At 38.8% G+C, this 25,729-nt stretch overlaps 1 pseudogene; it reads right to left on the bottom strand.

Annotated features, from left to right (window-relative positions):
- Nucleotides 1-2,130: 2,130 nt before the first annotated feature.
- On the bottom strand, nt 2,131-25,729 carry LOC103699630 (annotated as a pseudogene).

Genomic DNA, 25,729 nt, shown 5'->3' on the forward strand with positions numbered 1-25,729 from the left:
TAATTTATACTTTCGAGTTGTTCTTGTGGTCAAGGAAGTGACAACAGAGAAAGTGACAGCACAACAACTCCACTTTGATTTAAGACGCTACATAGATCAGTGTGACATACACTGTTAGCTAGACAATAGCGAAATATGGACCTGATCATGCACAAACTGCAGTATTGCTACAACTACTAGCTGTTTTGCCACCAAAATGGTAGCTCAGTTGGAATGGAGCATTTACTTCCAACTAAATAGTTCCAAATTCGAAACACATTGAGGTCGATTAAATTCAGAGACCAAATGCCTCACGTTTGGACATGAGGTCTGGAAGTGCTACTAGTCGGCTGGTACTAATTAAGATGGTGCTAGGGTGACGTACTCACTCATGAGGGGGCTGCCACGTAGGTAGAGCCGCCCGCAAGATGGGAAGGGTATGAGAAATATAAGTATACCTCTACCTCCGAGGGGGTAGGGAGTGTTTTCTACCTGTATCAAACATATCCTGGAAGGAGAGAGGCTCAGTGTAGGATTGCTACACAGAGGCTCTTCGACTAGGACTAAAGTTGTTGGGTCCAAAGTACTATCAGTATGGGTCGATCAGCTCTTAACTGATCGGCTCTTTATGTAGGGCTAAAGTCGTCGACCTTAATTTACACCGACACGAGGAAATTCGGTGTGGTCCGACAACCAGTGTCAATATTTTCCTCGTCGGTACCAAACAAATTCAACGACAGTTCTGTGCATTTTAAGGTTACTATGAAGGAAAAAAATTGACATCATTTTCTTGCAATGATGACGTTTAGTTTGCAAAAGCAGATTGAAATGGAGTTATTTGATGTGTAATTGGAAGAATCAAACATTTTATTATTTTGTAAAAATATATTCTAATAATTAAATCAGATGAGAGAGACGTCCTGGGTGACGTACCCGGAGACTCTCCGGCAGCGGGAGACGTCCATCTGGCGACCGTTGACGAGGATTTCACCGGAGAGCCAGGATGGACAGCAACGTAGTCTTGCCGGCGCCGCTGGGGCCGACGATGGCGACGAGCTCGCCCGGCGGGGCCTCGCAACTCACATTCTTCAGAATGACTCTGGAAGTGCTGCTGCTTTATGACTTCAATATCCATTTAAATCGTACTTATATATACTTCAGAAATATTTGTCTTTTGAGGAAAAAATTGTACTATCCTTAGGCGCAGCAAGATAGTTGTTACATTATTTAACAAATTATTTAGTCTCTCACACTCAAAAAAAAAAAAAAAAAAAAGTTGTTTTGTCTCTTTGCTTTTTGAAGATCATCTACATACCAATGGTGCACCCTGCCTCTATGGAAACAAAATTCATATCCAAAAAGAGAGAAATTCTCTTTGTACTTTCTGAAGAACACCCAGCGCTTGATGTCAACATGAGCTTTGAGTAATTTAAGGTGCAACTTTTTATGAAATGATATCTGAATTATACAATCTTTAGCTATATATGGGGCCTAATTACATTATTCTTAAAAGCAGAATTATTTTATGCTTCAAATGTTTAACTTAACTCTTTATGAACTTGGAGTGCAAATAAGCGACATGTGTTATGAGTATTAGCCTCACCATTCAAATTTAGCATGTAATAGTTATCAAGCAAAGTTAAAAAGTAATTTTTAGATCTGACTCTGGACTTTGCTAAGAAGTTCAAGGCCTACTTCTCCACGAAAAGCACAACCATATCTATCTACATGCATGAATCAGTTCATAGAAACCTGCAAGTAATCAAACAAAACCTGTATGCAACCATTTTGTATTCATATATACTTAGCATAAATAATCCTCTCCTTAGGATACTAAGATGCAATCATTTTTCCTTTTATTGTTTAAAGCATCAACATATGTTCTTATATATGTATTATGCACATTATACTTGATTTGTACATTCTTATTTAGAAATAAAAATAGCAGCATTTTCTACTTAAATACTGGTGTACACAAAATAAAATGTTTCATCCCCAACGTATCAAGAAAGAGGCACTGTTTAATTGGTGGAAAATTTGTTAAATCCAAGTAAACACTGAAGATTCTCAAGAGGAACAATATCTAAATAGTTCCATGACTTATTTTCATACATAAAGTATGCATAAAGAGACATGATCAAGTCTGCGCAATCAGATAATGCACTTACAGATGGTAAGTCCATCACCAATACAAACTTGTGATATATCAATGCAAGAATCAGCAGCCAGAAAATCATTAAACTTCACTTGATGGTTTCTAACTTCAATGAACTCCTCAGGATCGGATGGATCCACTGGAACAGTCACACTACCACACCAAAGTGTATTATCATATGCAATAACTCCTCCAACATTGACAACTTTTAGCAAACGTTCGTGGTATTCCCCATAATTTTACTTGTTAGCATCCACTAATGCAAAATCAAAGAGTTCATCTTCCTTTGTCTGCAATTATCCAAAAAGTAATGCAATCGCAATAAAATGGCCCTAAGGTGCTTCTATAAAAGACTCCATCATAAATTCTCTTGGTTAACAATAGTTTAGCCATATGATGTCAATCTATTTTTGGCATTAAAATATGGTTTTCCTTTTGTGCATTGACACCTGTATTAGGTTATTACTTTGAAAGCTTCAAAGACAGAAGCATCCACCAAAGAAGGTTTTGAAAAATATGAAAATATGTTGTTTTACTTAGTGATGATAAAGTAATATAGATGGTTTTAGAGTAACTTGACAGTACACTCTAGTAAACCATGCTCTAATGAAATAGAAAATATTCTTTAAACCATCATTAAACATCAAGTGAATTCCTAACCAAGGTCCTTTAGATAAATAAGAGGTACATAATTGGAGTATAAAATAGTTATACACTCTTCAATAACTGATAACTGACAAATATGGAGTTTTAAACTAATATTTCTAACTATTCAAAGAATCCTTCATTATATAGGGAGGTTCCCTTCACATGAACTTGCATATCTTGGAAACAAAAGGGAACCTAGAAATTATTTCATAGTTGTCTCCATATGAGTACACTGCAAAAGTGATTCGGTAGATTTGGTAAGTGCATTAATATGTATCTTCATGAGTACATATCCTCAAATTTACTTCATTTCAAATATTATAACATTTATGCCTACATCAATTTTAATTTTCGTCCTCTATTTTTTGCAACAACTTTACAATTAACATCTATGTGGGTTAACCTATATTTAGCCTATTTTTGAATAGGTAAAGCATATATAATCTTGCCTAAATTGTTAATAACAATGCAGAGACGACAAAAAAGAATTAATGTGAACCAAGAAAGATAATATACTTAATTATTGTTGGCATATGGTGAAAGCTTACCTCTTGAATCATTTTATCAAGAACAGGGATTGCTACTGATTCAATGAAATTAATCTTGTTTTCAACTCCCGCTCTTTGAATAAATGGTAACCCTATCTCAAAGTATGACTTTTCAATGTCGATTGCTGTTATCTACAACAAGAGTAGGAATAAGAAGGACAAGGGGTTATGACATATTTTTATAGCTCAACGTTTCAAAATAAATTGACAACTATACTAAGATTAAACCTCAATTTTCATTCATAATCATGACTTGGGTTAATATCATATGCAAATTTATCAAAGGCATAAACTTTATAAACAAATTTTAAAACACCACCATTCATATGCAAAATAAACTTAATATATCGCAAGTGTTAGTATAATGTTGAAAAGAAATAAGATGTTAGGGAAAGCATAAAGAGGTTAAAGCACCTGTCCCCCTTTTGGTAATGCCAATGCTGTTGCAAGGAATGAATAACCTGTGTACACTCCAATCTTTATTGTCTTCTTTGCATTCATAAGCTTTACAAGTATGGAGAGAAGCTGGCCTTCCTCCGCAGGCATGCCCATTAAACCCCTGCTACAATAGAAAATTTAAAAAACATCTCTAATAACTAATTATAATCATCTCATAAAACTTTAAGCATCAATAATGGTTAATTAATTAAAGATTGCATTGTTCCATATATTTTTGGGTAGCCTTATTACTTTAAAGGGCATAACTTATCACCAATAAACAAAAGATCCAATATTCAAGATTGAGGGTCCTACTTAGATGTAATAATGTTTGATGATAGGCAATCGATCTTGAATTAACATGGTATTCTTAGCCTATTGTAAGGATTTGATGGCAACATCAAATCATTATGATCTAACAAAAGAAAAATATTTTGACCCATTTTTTGGAAGAGAAGGGAGAGAAACCTATCAAAATTCATTAAAAACATATGCAAAAACAAAAAATTGCGATAGAAACCTTGGTGTCTCCCAAGGGCGATTACCCACATCTCTTAATTGTTGGATTCTTACCTCTCTCTTGTGCATATAATATTCTCTCCACTTTGTTGGAACCAATACTTCCATGAAATGATCATCGTTTGGATCGACTAGATATTTCACCTAATCCACCTAGTCTTCTTTATGAAGATCTTTGTGTTTCATTCTATGATATCCTTTTTTTTCTCCAATCATTCTCCCAGTGGGGTAGCCCCACCATGAATCCTGAAGACTCTTAAAAATGGTTCCTAAATGGTTTTAGCAATATTACAGTACAATAACAATTATTTGATGGTTTCAGTTTCGCTCTACTTAATAACACCACCTTCCTATTTACCAACCTTTCATCCATATATTATATTCCTTCTCCCTCGCCACAAAACCACTATGAGCTTTTGATGGGGACATCAGCTAGGTCCCCATTTTATTTGCATATTTGCTTATTGTTATGTCTGGGTTTATTTGTGTTTAGGGATTTATTTGTGGTTTATTTGTTTATTTTATTCTGGGTTTATTTGCATTTTAGGGCTTAATTGTGGGGAATTATTTTATGTAAGGGGTTTATTTTAATTGTTCTTATGGGGCCCTATTTAAAGGGAACTTTTAAGTTGATTAGGGTTTTTAATGAAGAATTAGAAATTTTCTCCCCACCTAATCTCCTGCTCTCTTCTTCTCTTCTCCCTCTTCTCCCCCTCCTCCTCTTTCTCTTCTCCCTCTTCTTCTGTTCTGGTTTAAAATCCCGCTGAAGTTCTTCCTCCAGATTTGGTCCGGCATCAACTTGGTATCACAGCAAGAGGCTTTGCCCTTGCTGCCAAAGCCCGATCCAGATCGTCCGAGCCTTCCTGTGAAATAGAGAAGACTGTGTTGGGCACTTCCATCTCCCGGCTACTCTTCCAAACCGAGAGCCAAAAAAAAAAAAAAAAAAATCTCTCGCTCTCTCGGTTCTCACAAGAAAGGACAGAGGGGAGCAACCCTGGTTCACCGGGATTCTCTCGGTACCTTCTTCTTTCCCTCTGTCAGTGTCCAAAAAAAAAAAAAAAAAAAAAAAGGAAGCTTCCCCGTGGCCGAGCAGTTCCTCTGTGCCCCTCCCTGCCGCAACCACCTCTTTCCATCAGATCCTCCGGAGCCCTCCCTGCAGCGCCGCCTCTGGCCCTCCACCGGAGCCTGCAACCGACGCCACCACCACCTCTGCCGCGTCTTCACCGTCGTGCCACCACCGGTGTATGGCCGAGCGTCGCCGGATTTCAGGATTTCTGTGGCCGCACGAGTATTACGCCGTACGTCGACCACGGACACCGGAGCGCGTTGAAGGCCCGCGTGTGACTCCCGCTGCCGGAAAGAGGAAGAGCGTCGCCGATCTATTTGCCACCTTGTCCCTCGGCACTGTCGACGCATCCGCCGACCACCGCGCACAAGATTCCGGCCGCCACCACGACCAGCCGCCGCCTGTCGCCGCCGACAACGGAGCCACCGTCACCGTGCCGTTCGGCCATTCCGCAACGACCGCCGAAGCGGCCGGAACGCCCTCCCGAATCGTTCGGGAGGTTGAAGACGGAGACGGGTGGTAACGGGTAAGTTCTAAACCCGTTACCCCAAAACCCGATAACCCGGGTCCACATCCAGCCAGCTAAAAAAAAAAAAAAAAAAAATTTGGCACGTGACCCGCACGTGCTGAGTTTCACAGTTATCGGAGCGGGTTTCATTCGAAACCCGAAACCGATAACCCGAACCCGTTAGGGTTCAAAAAAAAAAAAAAAAAAAAAACCCTTAGGATCACGTGACCTGCACGTGTTTCCAAAAAAAAAAAAAAAAAAAAACTTACCTCTATTCTGTCGAACGGAAACCCTAGGGTTTCCGCCGCCGACGCCTTTGCCGCCGCCCCTGCCGTGACTCTCTGCCGCCGGCGTCTTCTCCTCCGTCAACCGAGCCGCGCCGCTTCGCCGTCGCCATCCCCGCCGCTCCCGCGACCGCCTGATTGCCACCACCCATCCTCGGCTGCCTCCTTCTCGCGGTCGACCACAGCGCCATCGCCCGGGACCTCCGCCGCCTCCTTCTCCTCCGTCAACCGAGCCGCGCCGCTTCGCCGTCGCTGTCCCCGCCGCTCCCGCGACCGCCCGATTGCCACCACCGCATCCTCGGCCGCCTCCTTCTCGCGGTCGACCACAGTGCCATCGCCCGAGACCTCCGCCACCTCTCGCCGCCTTCTGTTCCATACCTCCACCATCCACCACCGCACCCGCCGCTGGAAGACCGCCGCCGGTTCCGTGTCCGGGCGCCCACCAGCCAAGCTCTTCTCCCGTCGGCCACTTCCGTCCTTCGCTGAGTACCATCGACTTCCCCTTTCCCCCCCTTCTTGCACTCAGTCGGGTCATCATTGTGGGCCTCATCAGACCCACTTTACACCCACCAAATTCACAGTTGGGCCCAACAGATCTGGCCCTGTTTTCACTTGCCCATCAGGCCACATCCGAGCCCGATCTGGTCCAGTTCCTTGCAGCAGGCCGCCAGCCCAGCCCGCGTGCTGTACTGTAGCACGGTCCAAGCCCAATTGACCGCAGATCCTTCTACTGGCCCGATTCAGCATCTTCTTCAGCCCATTCCAGAAATTCAGAAGGTTTTTGTGCTGCAGCCCCGGGTCTACGGTTCCAGCTAACTTCGCCCAGTACTGACTTCGTGTTCGAGACTCCACGAGCAGACGATTCTGGTCAACTGCATTCACCACAGGTAATAGGTTCTTCCTCCTTTGGGCTTGCTTAACTAAATATGTTCTAGTTCTCTTGCATGACAGCCCTATTTTGAAACTTATTTTCTTGTCAAACTGCAAAACCTAGAACATTTTCCACCACACCCGTCCTACCTACCAATTAAATCTAAATATTAAATTAGCACACCTTAGTGTCAGGACATCATCAACATCCATAGATCATATTACTTTTAGACTTTGAATGACTGTAAAACGTGTTTGCAACCTAACTTCTTATAGTGACTAATTTTCTACTTTAATTCTGAAATAACCAAAGTACAAATTAGTAACATTTAATTTTAAGTTATTTTTTTGTGAAAAGTTGCTGATTTCCGAATTCATAGTAGGTTGCATTAGTGGGTTGCATCAGTAGGTTGTCCTGTATTACCTTTGAACAATTAGGGTTCATTAGTAGTATTGCATATCATATTACCAACTAGAGTAGTTCCTGTATGCCCACCCGTAGTGGTAGAGAGTACCTCCTCACTGACTCCCAGACCCCTTCATCCACCATGGACCCCAGAGTCATACAAGATATTCTGGAACAATTAGCTGCAATACGAGCTGATAACGACGAATTCAAACGTGAGATCCGTGCTCAAATACAACACCTTAGGACTCCGGAACCATCATCCCCAATCGCAGCTTACCCCGAGTTTGGTTTGACCACACCGCCTGCAGCTTTTCCCCATCCCCCTAGGAACCAACATCATCCTGATCACCAGCGCGATCTTGACGAGAGACTACTTCGTACCGTGCGAGTAGAAGCCCCCACATTTGCTGGTCAATTAGAGCCGAGCGTGTACCTTGATTGGAGAGCAGCCATGGATAATTATTTTGAGTGGTACGATATGACTGAAGATAGAAAAGTGCGGTTTGCCAAAATGAAGCTTATTGGGCAAGCTCACTGGTACTGGCATAACATTGAACATCGGCGTGAGACCCAGAGGCTTCCACGCATCACCACTTGGGAGGATATGAAAGAAAAACTGAATGAGAAGTATCTGCCATTCTCTTACCGACAACGCCTTATGGATAGGTGGCAGAAACTAACTCAAGGAACTTCAACTGTTGCCGATTACATTGCACAATTTGAGGAGTTTCACATGAGGTGTGGTGTAATCGAAGAGGAGACTGTTACTCTTTCTAGGTTTCGAGCTGGACTCCGTGAGGAGATCCAGAAAGAATTGATCCTCCGAGAGATTACTACCCTTGGCCAAGCATACCAATTGGCTCAAGACGTGGATAGTTTTTTACGAGTCCCTGTGGTGAGACGTACCGACTCTCGGTTCTTACCCCCAGGAGCCCGACCTAACCAAAGCCATCTCCCACAACCCAGACCACTCTCCAACCATCCTTCCCAGCCCGGTTCTAGCCAAACACCGACTAGGACGTTCCCGGTGCCTGCTCAAAGTACATCAACTGATAAAGAAAAAGGCATATTAGGGTCCAACCCGCCCTTAAGAAACCAAACCCAGTGTTTCAGGTGCCAAAAGTTTGGCCATATTGCGTCCCAATGTAATGCCAAGACCTATTTAATGACTGAACTGGAAGCAGGAACCCAAGATACTGAATGTGTCGAAGAAGTCTATGAACCAAACATCGAGGATTTTGTAGATGACTTTGGAGACAAAAAGACTGGGTTAGAGTTTGTTCAGACTGAATACCAAAATGAGCCCACTGATAGGAATGACCAAAAAAACCATAGGCTCCATGTGGTTAGGTGCACACTAGCCCAAACAAAGATCGAACAAGACTGGCGAAGAACCTCCCTATTTTATACACTTATTAAGATCAATGGTAAAACATGCAAAATCTTATTTGATAGCGGGAGTTGCATCAATGCCATTGCGTCTGGAGTTGTTTCTCGCCTTGACCTGAAATATATCCCTCATCCTAATCCATATAAAGTAGCCTGGGTAGATAAGACGTCCATTTCGGTTTCAGAAAGATGCCTTGTCCCGATTCAATTCCTATCTTATAAAGACGAGATTTGGTGCGACTGCCTTCCGATGGACGTAGGTCAAGTCATTCTAGGAAGACCTTGGTTATACGATAGGGACGTCACACTTCATGGTCGATCAAATTCGTGTAGTTTTATGTTCCAGGGTCGGAAAATTATACTGAATTCATTACCTCCTAGAGAACCCGGCCCTGAGAAGAAGGGTGCTACGCCACAAAAAGATGAGTCACTTCACATCATTACTTCGAAAGAGGTAATGAAAGATATCGAAAGCCATTCACCTGTATTCGCTCTTGTGGCTAGAGTTACCAATGTGGAGTCAAATGTCGAACATCCGGTTGCCGTAGTTCCTCTGTTGGAGGAGTTTCACTCTGTCTTCCCCACTGATCTTCCAGAGGCACTCCCTCCAATGCGTGATATCCAGCACGTAATTGATCTCATTCCTGGAGCGTCACTGCCAAATCTTCCCCACCATAGACTCAATCCAAACGAGCACACTGAACTGAAACGCCAAGTTGACGAACTCGTCACTCGAGGGTATATTCATGAGAGTTTGAGTCCCTGTGCTGTACCTGCACTCCTCACTCCCAAGAAAGATGGCTCTTGGAGGATGTGCGTCGATAGCCGTGCTATCAATAAAATCACGGTAAAGTATCGTTTTTCCATTCCTAGGCTGGACGACCTTTTAGACTATATGTCTGGTGCTACAGTTTTTTCCAAGATCGACCTAAAGAGTGGGTACCACCAGATTCGGATTCGTCCTGGAGATGAATGGAAAACAGCATTCAAAACCAAAGATGGACTCTACGAATGGTTAGTACAGCCTTTCGGATTAACAAATGCTCCAAGTACTTTTATGAGGGTGATGACACAGATCTTTCGACCTTTCTTGAACAAATTTGTCGTTGTATACTTTGATGACATCCTCATTTATAGTCAAACTCAAGAGCTCCATCTCTCACACCTAAGGCAGATTTGTGAAGTCCTGCAGAGAGAAAGCTTCTTTACAAACCCTAAGAAGTGTGCCTTCCTGACTGATCACGTCACTTTCTTAGGGTTCATAGTATCTTCCAAGGGTGTCTCCGCTGATCCAGAAAAAGTAAGCGCGATAGTCGATTGGCCTGAGCCCAAGACCTTAGCCGAAGTACGCAGTTTTCATGGTCTGGCTACTTTCTATCGTCGCTTCATTAGGAATTTTAGTTCAATAATGTCTCCCATCACAGATTGCATGAAGAAAGGAGACTTTATCTGGACTAAGTCGGCATCCCAAGCATTTAAAGATATTAAGCATAGGATGACCGAAGCACCTGTCTTGCGCCTCCCTGATTTCACTAAGGTATTCGAGGTCGCATGTGATGCCTCTGGCGTTGGCATAGGTGGTGTGTTAAGCCAAGAAGGTCACCCTGTCGCGTTCTTTAGCGAAAAGTTAAGTGATGGCAGGTTGCGTTATTCCACCTATGATAAGGAATTCTATGCGGTAGTGCAAACTTTGCGACATTGGCGACACTATTTGCTACCGCAAGAATTTGTCCTGTATTCAGACCATGAGGCTTTAAAGTATCTCAATTCTCAAAAGAAATTAAACCTTCGACATGGCCGATGGATTGAGTTTCTACAAGCCTATACTTTTGTGCTGAAACATAAAGCTGGAGTTGAGAATAAGGCTGCTGATGCGCTCAGTCGACGGATCTTCCTCCTATCCATGATGAGCACTGAAGTAATTGGTTTTGAAAGGATCAGGGAACAATATACCACCTGTCCCGATTTTAGTAATGTATACCTGACCTTACGAGATGAAGTAGAGAGAGAGCACGATGATTTCTTTTTACACGATGATTATCTCTTTCGCTCCGACCGTTTGTGTATTCCTCGAACTTCTTTGAGAGATTTTCTAGTATGGGAAGTACACGCTGGAGGACTGTCTGGGCATTTCGGAAGAGACAAAACCATTGAGATGGTGGAGAGACGTTTCTTCTGGCCGAGTCTCAAGAGAGACGTGGCCAAGATCGTCGCTCAGTGCCGCACATGTCAATTAGCCAAACAACGTAAACAAAACACTGGGCTTTACACTCCACTACCTGTTGCCCAAGGTGACAACCCAAGAGGGGGGGTGAATTGGGTCTTTTAAGTCTTTTAAACTACTTCTAAAACTTTTTGATTAACTATGCTAAGTTGTCTAGATGCACAGTGAAAGTTAAACTTAGCAAGGGTTTGATGTATAGACTTCGACTTGATTAAATATGCTTGCAACTAAAGGATGTGCGGATAAGAATTAAGCAAGCAATTTATCTAAGTAAGTAAGTGTGTTAGTTAGACAATAACTAGAGGCATTACAAACACAAAGGACATATAGTGGTTCGGTGCACCCCAGCACCTACATCCACTCCCCAAGACCTCTTGGGAATTTCACTATAATCCTACCGATTACAGCCGGTTGTTTTACAAGCTCACAACCCAACTTGTTGTTTTACGAGCGCACAACGAACTCGGTCGGTTTTCCCAGGCTCACCGACTAGAACCACTCCGATTGTTTTCCCGGGCTCACAATCAAACCCTTACACGTTGGTTTTACCCTCGGCTCACCAACAAACCTAAACCCCGTTGGTTTTCCCTTTGGCTCACCAACAAACCTTACACCGTTGGTTTTCCCTTTGGCTCACCAACAAACCTTTACCCCTTGATTCAATCCCGTGATTGAATCAAGTTACAAGATATTATAACAAAGAATAAAAACAAATCAAAGCTTCTTAAACAAGCAGATATGACAATATAAACAAATAGAGTAAAGAGAAGCCCTCAAACGAGTTTTGAAGATGGAGGAGCTCGGCTTCTTCTTTACTTGATCCTCCTCTGATTTGGCATGAAGTAGAGGATCCCCGAGGCAGCACACGGATGGAGAGGAAGCTTTCGGATTCACTTGGATGCTCTTCTTCTCTCTATTTCGTTTTGGATGGCCCTTTTGTGCTTATGGGAGATTTCCTTTGTAATCTCTTTGAGATCTCTTTCCTAGATGATCTCTCCCACTTCCATACCTTCTCCCCTAGCTCTTCTCTTGATTTTATAGCTTTAGATGGCGTGGAAACAAGAATATAGCCGTTAGAGACAAAAAAAGAGCCGTTGGACACAGTCTGCATTTCCTGACAATGTTACCGTTGGGATCGGAGTCGACTCGCGCGATCAGGAGTCGACTCGCCTGTTGCAGGAGTCGGCTCGTGCTTTACTGGAGACGACTCGGCTACTGTTCCAAATTTGAATTAAAGTGCATGCCTTGACTGGGAGTCGACTCGACTTAACCCGGAGTCGACTCGCCAACATCTGGAGCTGACTTGGCATCTTCGGAGTCGGCTCATCCCATGAATCCAGAGGACATACTTTCTGATTTTCTTCCTCGAGTCGACTCGGATTCTCTTGGAGTCGACTCGGCTCTCAGAGCCCGAAAACTGATCCTCTGCATTTTTGGGGTCGCGCTGCCTTGGAGTCGACTCGAACTGTCTGGGAGTCGACTCGAATCTCAGAGGCAGTAACTTGGTTTTCTGTCTGTTGATGGTCGCGGAGTCTCGGAGTCGACTCGTGCAATGCGGGAGTCGACTCGAATCTCAGAGTCCCAAAAATGCTCTCTGACTTTTTCCTTGTGTTCCGCTGAGAGTCGACTCTTGCTTTCTTTGGAGTCGACCTACCAACCATCGGAGTCGACTCGCGTTCCACTGGAGTCGACTCGAATCTCAGACCCGAAAACTGCTCTCTGACTTTTCTGCCTGTGACTCCTAGGAGTCGACTCATACTTCTCCGGAGTCGACTCATACTTCTCCGGAGTCGACTCGAATTCCACTGGAGTCGACTCGAAGACTGTTCTTTTGAATTTTTCTTTTGATTTTACTCCTCCAATTTGAATCCTTTGAACTTTAAACTTTGGGCCAATAAATTGTAGCTTTCTTCCAACTTGAGAGCTTTGGAGGCCTTCTTGTGTTCTCCCAACTTGCTATGTTCCTTGCAAAATAAATATCTTTCTCCTTGCAACATAAGCATTAGTATCTATACTTCAAGGTTTTGTGATCATCAAAATCAATTTATGAATCAATCTTTGGGTCATCAATCTCCCCCTTTTTGATGATGACAAAACTTGGAGTATATGCAATATAAAAGATATTGATTTCTAGAAGTAATACATAGCTAAGTTGCATGAAGTAGAAAACATATATATTTAAAAACATACTTCATGATAATGCTTTAGATTTAATCAGCTTAACACAATCAACATATTTAAATTTTAAGCTGATTTGTATTCAATTCAAAGTAATAAAGCATTCTGAGTATATAGCATATACTTAGATATTTCTAGAAGTAATACATAGCTAAGTTGCATGAAGTAGAAAACATATATATTTAAAAACATACTTCATGATAATGCTTTAGATTTAATCAGCTTAACACAATCAACATATTTAAATTTTAAGCTGATTTGTATTCAATTCAAAGTAATAAAGCATTCTGAGTATATAGCATATACTTAGATATTTCTCCCCCTTTTTGACAACATCAAAAAGATAGTGAAACATTAAGTACACAGATCAGAGCAGAACACATCGAGTGTGAATTCAAGAGGTTTTTTAATTTGATACCACAGATAGTTTTCTAATCAAGTGTAGGTGGAATCTTCCTTAGGTTAATTCAAGAAGTACCACAAATGATAGTCAAGGAAAAATATGAGTGGAAATCTAACCTCTCTTCACTAAGTATGAAAGCTTGTTCATTTAAGACCTTTTGCCCAATCTATTAAGTATTTTATCAACATGAGAGCAATTTAATTAATTTTCAGAGTAAAAGATCAAAACTTATATATTTGGAAAAACATATCATCATGTTGGATCATTAATTCTTAATGACTTCAAAGTTCTTTTATGATAATAAGAGCATTGGGGGCACAAACACCAAAATATGAAATCATGCAACATGATTTCTTTAGAGACTTTCTTTTATCTCTGTGGAAAGTAAGCACAATTTGATACATAGCAATATGAATTGGCACACAATTTAAGTTCTAAAGTTCAAGTCAATTACACGTTATTCTCCCCCTTTTTCATTAAGTTAGAGGCTCTCAAGATTTGTAATTTGGTTCATGAGTGATGCATAAGATATACTAACCAAATAACACGCCTCAAGGTGTATCATAAAGATTTTCAGATTTAAATTTCAGATGATACATATTGGAGAGTATTAGGATCACTTTTCATTTAGTATTCTTTCCCTCTCCTATAGATTCATGTAATTAAGTTCCATAAGACCTCTCCTTCTGAAATTTTCTTTCTCCCCCTCAATTGATCATTCCATTTAAGAGTTTAGAATCCTAAGATAATGTTCAACAAAATTGTCAATCTCAAAAATATATTTTCTATAAGTTTCAGCTTATTTTCATAAGACTCAAGGTTTGAGATAAGACAACCTTTATAGAACTCATCTCAAGGTAATTAAAGCATGTCTTGCAATATAAGGAGGTTCATCAAAATCAATCCATAAAGTTCAAAGCATGCATCAAAATAAAGTGTCTTTGGGATAGGATACTGAATATCTAAAGCTCCCCCTCAAAAGATGCATTCTTCTTTAATCATTTTAAATTGTTGAATTTCAGATTATAGTGATAAACGTGAATAACACTGAAATTCTATGACATCGAGAATGTCGAGTAATCTAGTATTATTTCAAAATTTGTAGTAATTACTCTTTCTAATCCTTTACGAACAAGTTATGCTTTCTCATAATCTTAGAGAAAATGTGTAGAAATATTAATCAGAAAATGATTCATTTGAAGCTTAGTTTCTTTCAACCGCATTTACATTTTCTTTCTTTTAGAATCATTTGAGTGAGCTGAAATATTTCTAGCTTTAAGATCATTCACTCTATTGATAGAAGTGTTTAATAATGTAGGGGAGAAAAACATATAGATGATTATTGAAATATATATATTTTTAGAACTCAATTTCTTAATCATAGTTTTTCACCAATGTATTCATGAAACACAATAAATCTTTTTAATATCAAAATAAAATCATATATTTAGAAATTTTTGTTTGCAATCAAGATCATCGAAAAACACATCATTTGGACCAATATTAGTACACTTTGAAGATAAGAAATGATATGTTTCGGATGCGTATCGGAGCAATCAACCAAAGGCATCAGAATTAATTCTGTTTTTCTTACATTAAGATTTTATTTAGAAATCATATTGAGTTTAAGCTTGTATACAAAATCAGATTCTGAATTACATAGGATTTTCAATTGAGGCTTTCAAAATCATAATTTGAGATATGTATCTTCCACATTATAGCTCATCTTAAATCATTACGATTGAAAATACATATTTCAAACATATAAGAGCATATTCAGAATCTTTGTATTAAATGTTGAGTTTTGGTACGAATTTGAACATTATATACCAAATTTAGGCAAGTTGAAGGATAGATCAAGATTAATTCATTCTGCCTAAATAGAGATATCTTTCTCTTCTCCTTTTTACAAATTTATTTAACTTTCAGATTTTAAAGATGATTGTGAACGACAAATCTGAAATTTCTTTTCAATAGAACCAAACAAAAGATGTTATGTAGCAATTCAAACATTCAAACAAATTGTCCAAGGATGAAGCATTACAAAACATTGAGAACCAATAAATCAAGACATCATACCATATGCAAAATAAATCATGTGTTAAATCATGCATTAAAATATTAAGAACAAGCATGTCAAGGATCCAAATCAATATTTTTCAAATAAACTCCCCCTATTTAAATATAATCTTGCAATGATTTTATCCTTAAAGTGTGTTTTCAAGTGATTAAAAAAAATTGACTTAATTCTACTTTCATTAACTTTGTCTTTCATTTATAACTTTCTTATGCTCTATACTCTATTTGCTCCCTATCCGGTGGAGTTGGAAGGGGCACGAGGTACTACCACTAGCCTCCCTCTTGTGCCGTCCCTAATATGCCCTACACCGAATAGTTGGGTCAAATAGTGCCGGGTACTACCACTAGCCTCCCCATTGGCACCATCCCTATGATGAGCAATATAGAAAATTTATAAAGTTCACTTCAAACTATTCCTGTTTAAGTGTAATTAATTACGAATTTTATCCCTTCCAAATGTGCCGAATATATTATGCTTGTTTTGCTTTTCCTTAAGATTGGGGTATTTGCCTCTACTTGGATTTTACTTCTCTTGAATAATATCCATTTTCTTTTCTTTATCTCTCTCTCTTTTTGTTATTCTCAAGTAATTTACACGAAAGAGCAGAATAAAGAATTTATCTTGTGTATCATTTATATGTGTATCATGCAAACAACATTTTCATTATGCTCATGGATTCATAACTTCTCATAAGTTATTTTACATCAAAATTTTAAGCATATACTTGTGTATTTCATGGTTATGACATATGCAAAGATATATTCTAGTTTTGGCAAACCATGAAACACTCTCTAAAAGTACAATTCAATCAATTATAGACATGATATCAAAAATTAATAATTAAAGACTTTAATCATGTCGTAATAAGACTTAAGTTATTGACTTTGCTCAATTAATTTATGAGAGAAGTATCTAGAATTACCATTTCATTCTGCATTCTTCAGTCAAATACCTACTAGATTTCTTATGTATGAACTTTTGGCTGAAGAAGGTCCTCTCTCTTGTTTGCATGTGAATGTTTATTGTATCTTACATGGAGATATCCTTCAAGTTGAGATCTCTCATTTTCTTGCTCAAGGATCCTGCATTATTAACAAACTCCTTTTCTTTCTTGAAAGAAGGTCATTAGTTTCTTCAAGATACAAAACATTCAACCAACATATTTTTATTTAAACTAGATGACTCAATCATAAGATATGACAATAATCAAATGTTGAATCACTTTACTCAAGAGATTGCCTAAATATAAGCAAGCACATTTCACTTGAACTAAAGAGATAGTTTCATTAACCAAGATAGTTCAAGGACAAGCATGTGAGGCAATAGAAGATTTATCAAGGTCAATTCAATTTCTTATTTTCAAAAATAATTTAGTTTAGATTCTATTTGTTTAAGATAATTATCAATAAGATATTTTAGCTAAGTTTTAATCAATTTTATCTTAAACAGTTGTTTCTATCAGAAATTCAGATTATGATTTATTTGTTATCAATAAAATAAGATTCATTAAAGTTAGATTGAAGTCTTGCCCAAGTGCACATAATGAGCATACATTCTGGTCTATTAGCTGTATGATGAAATAATTATTCTATCAATCTTCAATACAACTTTAAACAATAGATCTACTTTGCTCATCCTATTCAAATTCTACAAGATGGGGTCTTAGATGTACCTTCTTCATGCCAATCTTCTATAAGAGTGTTCTTGTGGACTAACATTGGTCAATGAAGATCCCCTTTCTTGTTTGTCTTAATTTGGAGTTTGAGAGAAGATGTTAATTCATTCATCACACATATTTCAAACTCACCTTACATGAGCTAAGTAAAATCTTCATATAACTCTTCATTAGTAGAACCAAAACTGATGTCATCAATGCATTCTTTGAGCAAATAAAATATTACAAATTCTTCTTTTTGATCCATAGATTTATCACTATTGCTTTCTATCAAAAAGTTTACTTAAGCTCTTATATATTAAGTTTTTGATGCTTGTATCAAATCTCATATTGCTTTATCATATATGTAATGTGTATTTTTAAGTATGGTGGTTATTTTACATAGATCTCCTTTTTAATGAAATAACCACACAAGAGTGTGTTCTACACATTCATTTGATAGAAAATAACGCTCGTAAAGCAAATAAATGATAAAGGTGATTTTTACTTCTAATTATGCAAGAATCTTATCAAGATCTATTTTATCTTTTCTTAATTTAGTCTTTTAATAGTCAAAAATTTTTTTTATTAAGAGCATATCTGAAAAATCCAATTTGGTTCTAATTATTAACAAGTTTTTCAGATTGTTATATGTAAAAGATTAATCATATAATTTTAGTATCTTGATAATAAATCACTAGTCTCATAAAGAATCAAAATGAATTGATACTTCTACAACTAGAATCTTTTCATGAATGCTCTATATGCATTGCTTGATGAATGATATCCAAGAATAGAAATATCTTTATCAGATTTGGCATTATTTTCATAAGAGCATATCAAGCATAACATGTACGACTGAAAAGGATATGCAATGGTTCATTTTCCATTTTTCAGAAGATCAAAATTTTCATCAAAAATAGATTTAATAGAAGTCATATGTATGACAAGCAGTGATGATAGTCTTTTAAAAATTGTTTGAGTAGATGACTATCATACATAATTGTCTTTTTCATTTCTTCAAGAATTCTATTAATTCTATTTTACTTATGGTGTCCTTGGTGCTGAAATCATTGGATTTAATATTATTTTCTGTATAACTTTTATCAGGATTTTGGTTTTCAACACTGTGTCATGATTCTTCACAGTTTGGAAACCTTTTTCATTTGAAACACTTTTACAGGATTTAGCAAATACAGAAAATACTTCAGTTTTATTTGCCAAGAACAAATCCAATGTAAGCTTTTGAAAACTCAGTGATAGAAACAACATCTTTAGATTTAGAAATTGATTCTTGTTTGTTTCCTTAGTTAACATGCATAGCAAACTTTGACCTTTCAGAAGATACTCTAAGTAAGCCAATGCCAAAGTCTTTTGAAATTAAATCCATACTCGCATGAGTTGATATTATATGCCAAAGATGGTTTCTTTAATCTTGGTATTTATAGTGCAATATTCAAAGGCATACCAAGTACACATTTTCATATCTATGATCAATAAACAATAATGCCATGGATAAAAGCTCTCAATCAAGCATATAGAGAATTCATAGAGTTAATCTTAATAAATTGATTAATCATCTAGCAACTTATCCAACAATAAGTAAAGTATAATATAGAAAGATGGAGAAATTTGAAGTTATTTCTTCTATTTTAATTATTTTTCTTGATTACATTTAAGTTTTATTCTTTAATATATGTCTAGAGCACCCAATGTCCAATTTAACATCTTTTGTTGGAGCCTTGAGTGCTAGACACACCTGCAGAAAATATTTAGATTTTCAACTTAGGAACCCAAGCTCTTTTGGGTCCTTGTAGGTTAGCTATTATTGTTCCTTTTGGAACCCATATTTTCTTAATAGCTATTTTGTCCATAGGCTTGCAGATTTTTGGACTACAAGAAGTGTATTTCTGCATCTTCTTATTAAATTTAACAAACATGGATTTAACATGAGTGGTAGATAATCCTTCAGTTTTCTGTTTTTGCCTTTTAGGTTTATCAAATTTGTAATGTACAGATTTAGGAACAGAAGAGATTTTGCATAACCTTTGTTCCTGTTTATCAGCATTATAAGAATCTATTTTAAAATGATTAGAAACTGTTTTAACAAACATATTCTTGAAAGATTTTTGGGTGTACCAAGGTTGACATCCCAATCCAATATTATCAAATTCAGCTCTTTGATTATTTATCATTAGATTCAACTTTTCAGAGCTGAGGGTAAATCTTTCAACAACAGGTTTTAATCTGTCAACTTCTTTAGTTAATCTTCTGTTATCTTCTGAAAGTAACTCATTGTTTTTCTTAAGTTTATCATGACTTTCAGTGAGAAGTTGATCTCTTTGATTTAGTTCTTGATTTTCTTTAATTAAGATTTCAGTTTTACTGGTTAGTTTCAGTTTTTCATCTATTAGAATTTGATTTTCAATCTTCAAGTTTTTGTTCTTACAAATAAGTTTCTTATATTCTAAATACAAATCAGAAAAGGCATCATGGAGTTCATCAAATGTAAAATTGCTTTCAGTTTCAGCATGTACCTCTTGTGCCACCAAGCATAGATTTTCAATATGATACTGCTCTCCTTCTACACATGATATTTCAGATTTGTTAGTGCATTCATATTTGTCTTCAAGCATATTCCATATTTCTTTAGCAGTCATGCAAGAAGATATGCAATTAAACTCATTCCTATCTAATGCACAATATAAAAGGTTCATGGCATCAGCATTCAATTGTGCTAAATCCTTTTCATTAAAAGTTTGAGAGAGTGTGTGAAGATCATTTATTATGATTTTCCATAAATAATAGTTTTGTGATTGAATAAAGATGCGCATGCGTATTTTCCAATGTGTATAGTTTATGCCATTAAATAGTGGTGGTGTATCAATTGATTGTCCTTCTCCTAGAAAACTATCTATTTGAGTTGTCATGATCTTTGGCTCTAGTCGGTTAAGACTACAAATAATATTTGAGCACCTGCTCTGATACCACTTGTTGCCCAAGGTGACAACCCAAGAGGGGGGGTGAATTGGGTCTTTTAAGTCTTTTAAACTACTTCTAAAACTTTTTGATTAACTATGCTAAGTTGTCTAGATGCACAGTGAAAGTTAAACTTAGCAAGGGTTTGATGTATAGACTTCGACTTGATTAAATATGCTTGCAACTAAAGGATGTGCGGATAAGAATTAAGCAAGCAATTTATCTAAGTAAGTAAGTGTGTTAGTTAGACAATAACTAGAGGCATTACAAACACAAAGGACATATAGTGGTTCGGTGCACCCCAGCACCTACATCCACTCCCCAAGACCTCTTGGGAATTTCACTATAATCCTACCGATTACAGCCGGTTGTTTTACAAGCTCACAACCCAACTTGTTGTTTTACGAGCGCACAACGAACTCGGTCGGTTTTCCCAGGCTCACCGACTAGAACCACTCCGATTGTTTTCCCGGGCTCACAATCAAACCCTTACACGTTGGTTTTACCCTCGGCTCACCAACAAACCTAAACCCCGTTGGTTTTCCCTTTGGCTCACCAACAAACCTTACACCGTTGGTTTTCCCTTTGGCTCACCAACAAACCTTTACCCCTTGATTCAATCCCGTGATTGAATCAAGTTACAAGATATTATAACAAAGAATAAAAACAAATCAAAGCTTCTTAAACAAGCAGATATGACAATATAAACAAATAGAGTAAAGAGAAGCCCTCAAACGAGTTTTGAAGATGGAGGAGCTCGGCTTCTTCTTTACTTGATCCTCCTCTGATTTGGCATGAAGTAGAGGATCCCCGAGGCAGCACACGGATGGAGAGGAAGCTTTCGGATTCACTTGGATGCTCTTCTTCTCTCTATTTCGTTTTGGATGGCCCTTTTGTGCTTATGGGAGATTTCCTTTGTAATCTCTTTGAGATCTCTTTCCTAGATGATCTCTCCCACTTCCATACCTTCTCCCCTAGCTCTTCTCTTGATTTTATAGCTTTAGATGGCGTGGAAACAAGAATATAGCCGTTAGAGACAAGAAAAAGAGCCGTTGGACACAGTCTGCATTTCCTGACAATGTTACCGTTGGGATCGGAGTCGACTCGCGCGATCAGGAGTCGACTCGCCTGTTGCAGGAGTCGGCTCGTGCTTTACTGGAGACGACTCGGCTACTGTTCCAAATTTGAATTAAAGTGCATGCCTTGACTGGGAGTCGACTCGACTTAACCCGGAGTCGACTCGCCAACATCTGGAGCTGACTTGGCATCTTCGGAGTCGGCTCATCCCATGAATCCAGAGGACATACTTTCTGATTTTCTTCCTCGAGTCGACTCGGATTCTCTTGGAGTCGACTCGGCTCTCAGAGCCCGAAAACTGATCCTCTGCATTTTTGGGGTCGCGCTGCCTTGGAGTCGACTCGAACTGTCTGGGAGTCGACTCGAATCTCAGAGGCAGTAACTTGGTTTTCTGTCTGTTGATGGTCGCGGAGTCTCGGAGTCGACTCGTGCAATGCGGGAGTCGACTCGAATCTCAGAGTCCCAAAAATGCTCTCTGACTTTTTCCTTGTGTTCCGCTGAGAGTCGACTCTTGCTTTCTTTGGAGTCGACCTACCAACCATCGGAGTCGACTCGCGTTCCACTGGAGTCGACTCGAATCTCAGACCCGAAAACTGCTCTCTGACTTTTCTGCCTGTGACTCCTAGGAGTCGACTCATACTTCTCCGGAGTCGACTCATACTTCTCCGGAGTCGACTCGAATTCCACTGGAGTCGACTCGAAGACTGTTCTTTTGAATTTTTCTTTTGATTTTACTCCTCCAATTTGAATCCTTTGAACTTTAAACTTTGGGCCAATAAATTGTAGCTTTCTTCCAACTTGAGAGCTTTGGAGGCCTTCTTGTGTTCTCCCAACTTGCTATGTTCCTTGCAAAATAAATATCTTTCTCCTTGCAACATAAGCATTAGTATCTATACTTCAAGGTTTTGTGATCATCAAAATCAATTTATGAATCAATCTTTGGGTCATCACTACCTGTTCCTGATTGTCCGTGGCAAGATGTTAGCATGGATTTTGTGTTAGGGCTTCCACGTACCTCGACCAAACACGATTCCATTTTTGTAGTAGTGGACCGATTCTCTAAAATGGCTCATTTTCTCCCATGTTCTAAGACTTCTGATGCTTCTAGAATTGCGAAACTCTATTTTGACGAAGTCGTTAGACTCCATGGTCTTCCTAAATCTATTGTATCCGATAGGGATGTTAAATTTATGAGCTATTTTTGGAAAACTCTTTGGCACATGATGGGTACCAAGTTAAAATTTTTCTCTGCCTATCATCCCCAAACTGATGGCCAGACCGAAGTTGTCAACCGAAGCCTAGGGAGTCTTCTCAGATGTCTGGTAGGTGAGCATACTAGGACTTGGGATCTCGTGTTACCAACTGCCGAGTTTGCATATAATAGTTCGGTCAATAGGACCATAGGCATGAGTCCTTTTGAAGTGGTAAATGGTTATAAACCTAGACAACCCATAGACTTGATTCCCATGTCTCATCAACATAGAGTCTCTGAGTCTGCACAATCATTTGCTTCACACCTGCATTCATTGCATCAGGAGATCAGCAAACTTATTCACTCTAATAACTTAAAATATAAATCCTTTGCTGATTTGCACCGACGTTATAAAGAATTAAATGTAGGTGATTCAGTCATGGTAAGAATTAGACCTGAACGACTTCCTTCGGGGACGTTCAAAAAGTTGCAATCTCGTAGTGCGGGCCCATTTAAAGTCCTAAAGAAAATCAGTTCGAATGCGTATGTTGTAGATCTTCCTGAAGACTATGGAATTAGTGCGACATTTAATATTGAAGATTTAGTCCCATACAAGAAATCAACATTCATTCCTTCTGACCCTTTTGTTGATACATCCACTGTTGTTGATCACCCTGCTCTAGCACCTGCTAGTGAGCCTCCACCTCCACAGTTTCATGCACGCAGAGAACACATAGAACATATATTAGATGAGCAGGTTATATCTACCAGGAGAGGAAGCTACCAACGTTACCTTATTCGGTGGAAAGGTCGACCCGAATCAGATGTGTCGTGGATTTCGCGAGCTGAGTTGCAGCGCATTGACCCGGATCTTCTGGAGCAGTACGACAGCCGACCCGATTTACACTCGACGGGGTCGAGTTTTTCTCACCCGGGAGGAGTTGATGGGGACATCAGCTAGGTCCCCATTTTATTTGCATATTTGCTTATTGTTATGTCTGGGTTTATTTGTGTTTAGGAATTTATTTGTGGTTTATTTGTTTATTTTATTCTGGGTTTATTTGCATTTTAGGGCTTAATTGTGGGGAATTATTTTATGTAAGGGGTTTATTTTAATTGTTCTTATGGGGCCCTATTTAAAGGGAACTTTTAAGTTGATTAGGGTTTTTAATGAAGAATTAGAAATTTTCTCCCCACCTAATCTCCTGCTCTCTTCTTCTCTTCTCCCTCTTCTCCCCCTCCTCCTCTTTCTCTTCTCCCTCTTCTTCTGTTCTGGTTTAAAATCCCGCTGAAGTTCTTCCTCCAGATTTGGTCCGGCATCAGCTTTTCAAGCATGGCATTGTTTTAGAGAGTAGACAAGATCATGCTGATTATGCATCCTTTCTTTCTAGAAATCTATAAGAAGATCTTAAAGAGAACCATAGAATCATTGAGCAGCATTTAGGAGTATCTTTGTCAAGAAGGACGTTGGACATTCTCCATCAAGGAATCAATCAAATTCTCCAACTGGTCCAAAAGAGGTAAGGTAACTTTTCCAAGATCCTTCAACAGAGTCTCATACCTTTGCAGCATTTACATGCTAATTCCAGCAGCTAGCAAAGAGGCTAAGAGAAGAGTCCTTTAATAAAAAGATTCCCTGGCCGCCTACCAATCCATCTACAACCCACTAATTATTCTATATAGAATTAAATCTTACGCTGTAATCCTCGCTTTCAAAGCCCGTATGGACATTTGTTTAGTTTGATATATGTTGGGAACCAAAAAAGGCTTGGGTATTTATAAAGGACCAAAAAACTAAATAATAAATTCTGACTAGCCTTTTTAGATGTTTGAGGACCCGTGCATATATACGAATGATTGACTTGCAACCAATGATTTAGGTGATGGAGGTGAAGTACTATAGATAGCCAGGGTTTCGCAAAGCTCGGTCAGTAAGCAGTGCTTCCACCGATGGAGACGGTGGTCGCGGAGGCAGCCGGCAAACCATGGTTTTAATAGTCTACTTGGGAGATGAAAGGAAGGCTTGCGATGGCAGGCAGAGTAGGTACCTTGGGGAAACCGGTGGAGATGGAGGTAATCTCCAGTCTGAGTGTGGGAACATGCAGGTGGAGACACTGTGCAAATATCTCGGTGAGATTCCAAGAAAGCCGGCTATGAGCAATTAGAATGTTAGAATATTGTTGGATTGGGCTAAATTAGGAATGGCCCAGAATAAATGTGCTATTAGGCACTTGAACTGCTACTAGGTTAGGATGGGTTAGAGCCTTGGCTTTGCTCCCCTAATTTTTTTCTTTTATTTTAATTTTTTCGCTCTTGTTTGTACTTACATAATTTGTAGTAAAGACTGTGTCAGTATATATATATATATATATATATATATATATATATATATATATATATATATATATATAAGAGAGAGAGAGAGAGAGAGAGAGAGAGAGAGAGAGAGAGAGAGAGAGAGAGAGGGGGGGGGGGGGTGGGGCAAGAACAGCTCCAACCTTCCCTTCTCTCAACCACATAAAACAAGATCTCGCTCTCAATCTAAGTTCAGTATCAATTCCAATAGTCACCTTGAACTACTCTTTAATGTTTTAACAAAAAGATTCAAAAATAACCATTTACCAAATACTTCTATAATAATGTAATTTAGCCACTTTAATGGTTTATAATTTAACCACTATAATGGTGTGCATCATATGCTGCCACATTTGAAGCAGGACATGAAATTGCCATAAGTGGTAATCGTTCCATAGATTCTAGCAGACGATGGGGTTTCATTAGAGTTAGAACTTGCCACTTGTGTTTCATGGTCACCTCTCTCAATCCCTTAAGCTGCTTATGCTCTCGTGGGTAAACACTTGTCTCCAGTATGTACTGCAAAGGAGAGAATGGTTAGTTGGAAGAAAAGAAAAGCTCCAAATAAATAGAGAATCATCTCCAAGAAGAAGAAGAGGAGAAAAGAACTAACCCTCTGAAGGGCATCACTTTGCAAGAGGTTCTTGCTTGCTGGAGCATTGCTTCCCGGGTTGGTCATTGTATACTTCTTTCAAGAGATCACTGAAATGTAATGCAAGGAGATTGGTTGTTCCTTGGGCCTCCTCTACTTCCTCTATTTATAATCCCTTGGGA

The sequence above is a fragment of the Phoenix dactylifera genome, unplaced genomic scaffold (genome assembly GCF_009389715.1).
Source record: "Phoenix dactylifera cultivar Barhee BC4 unplaced genomic scaffold, palm_55x_up_171113_PBpolish2nd_filt_p 000845F, whole genome shotgun sequence".
Taxonomy (NCBI): domain Eukaryota; kingdom Viridiplantae; phylum Streptophyta; class Magnoliopsida; order Arecales; family Arecaceae; genus Phoenix; species Phoenix dactylifera.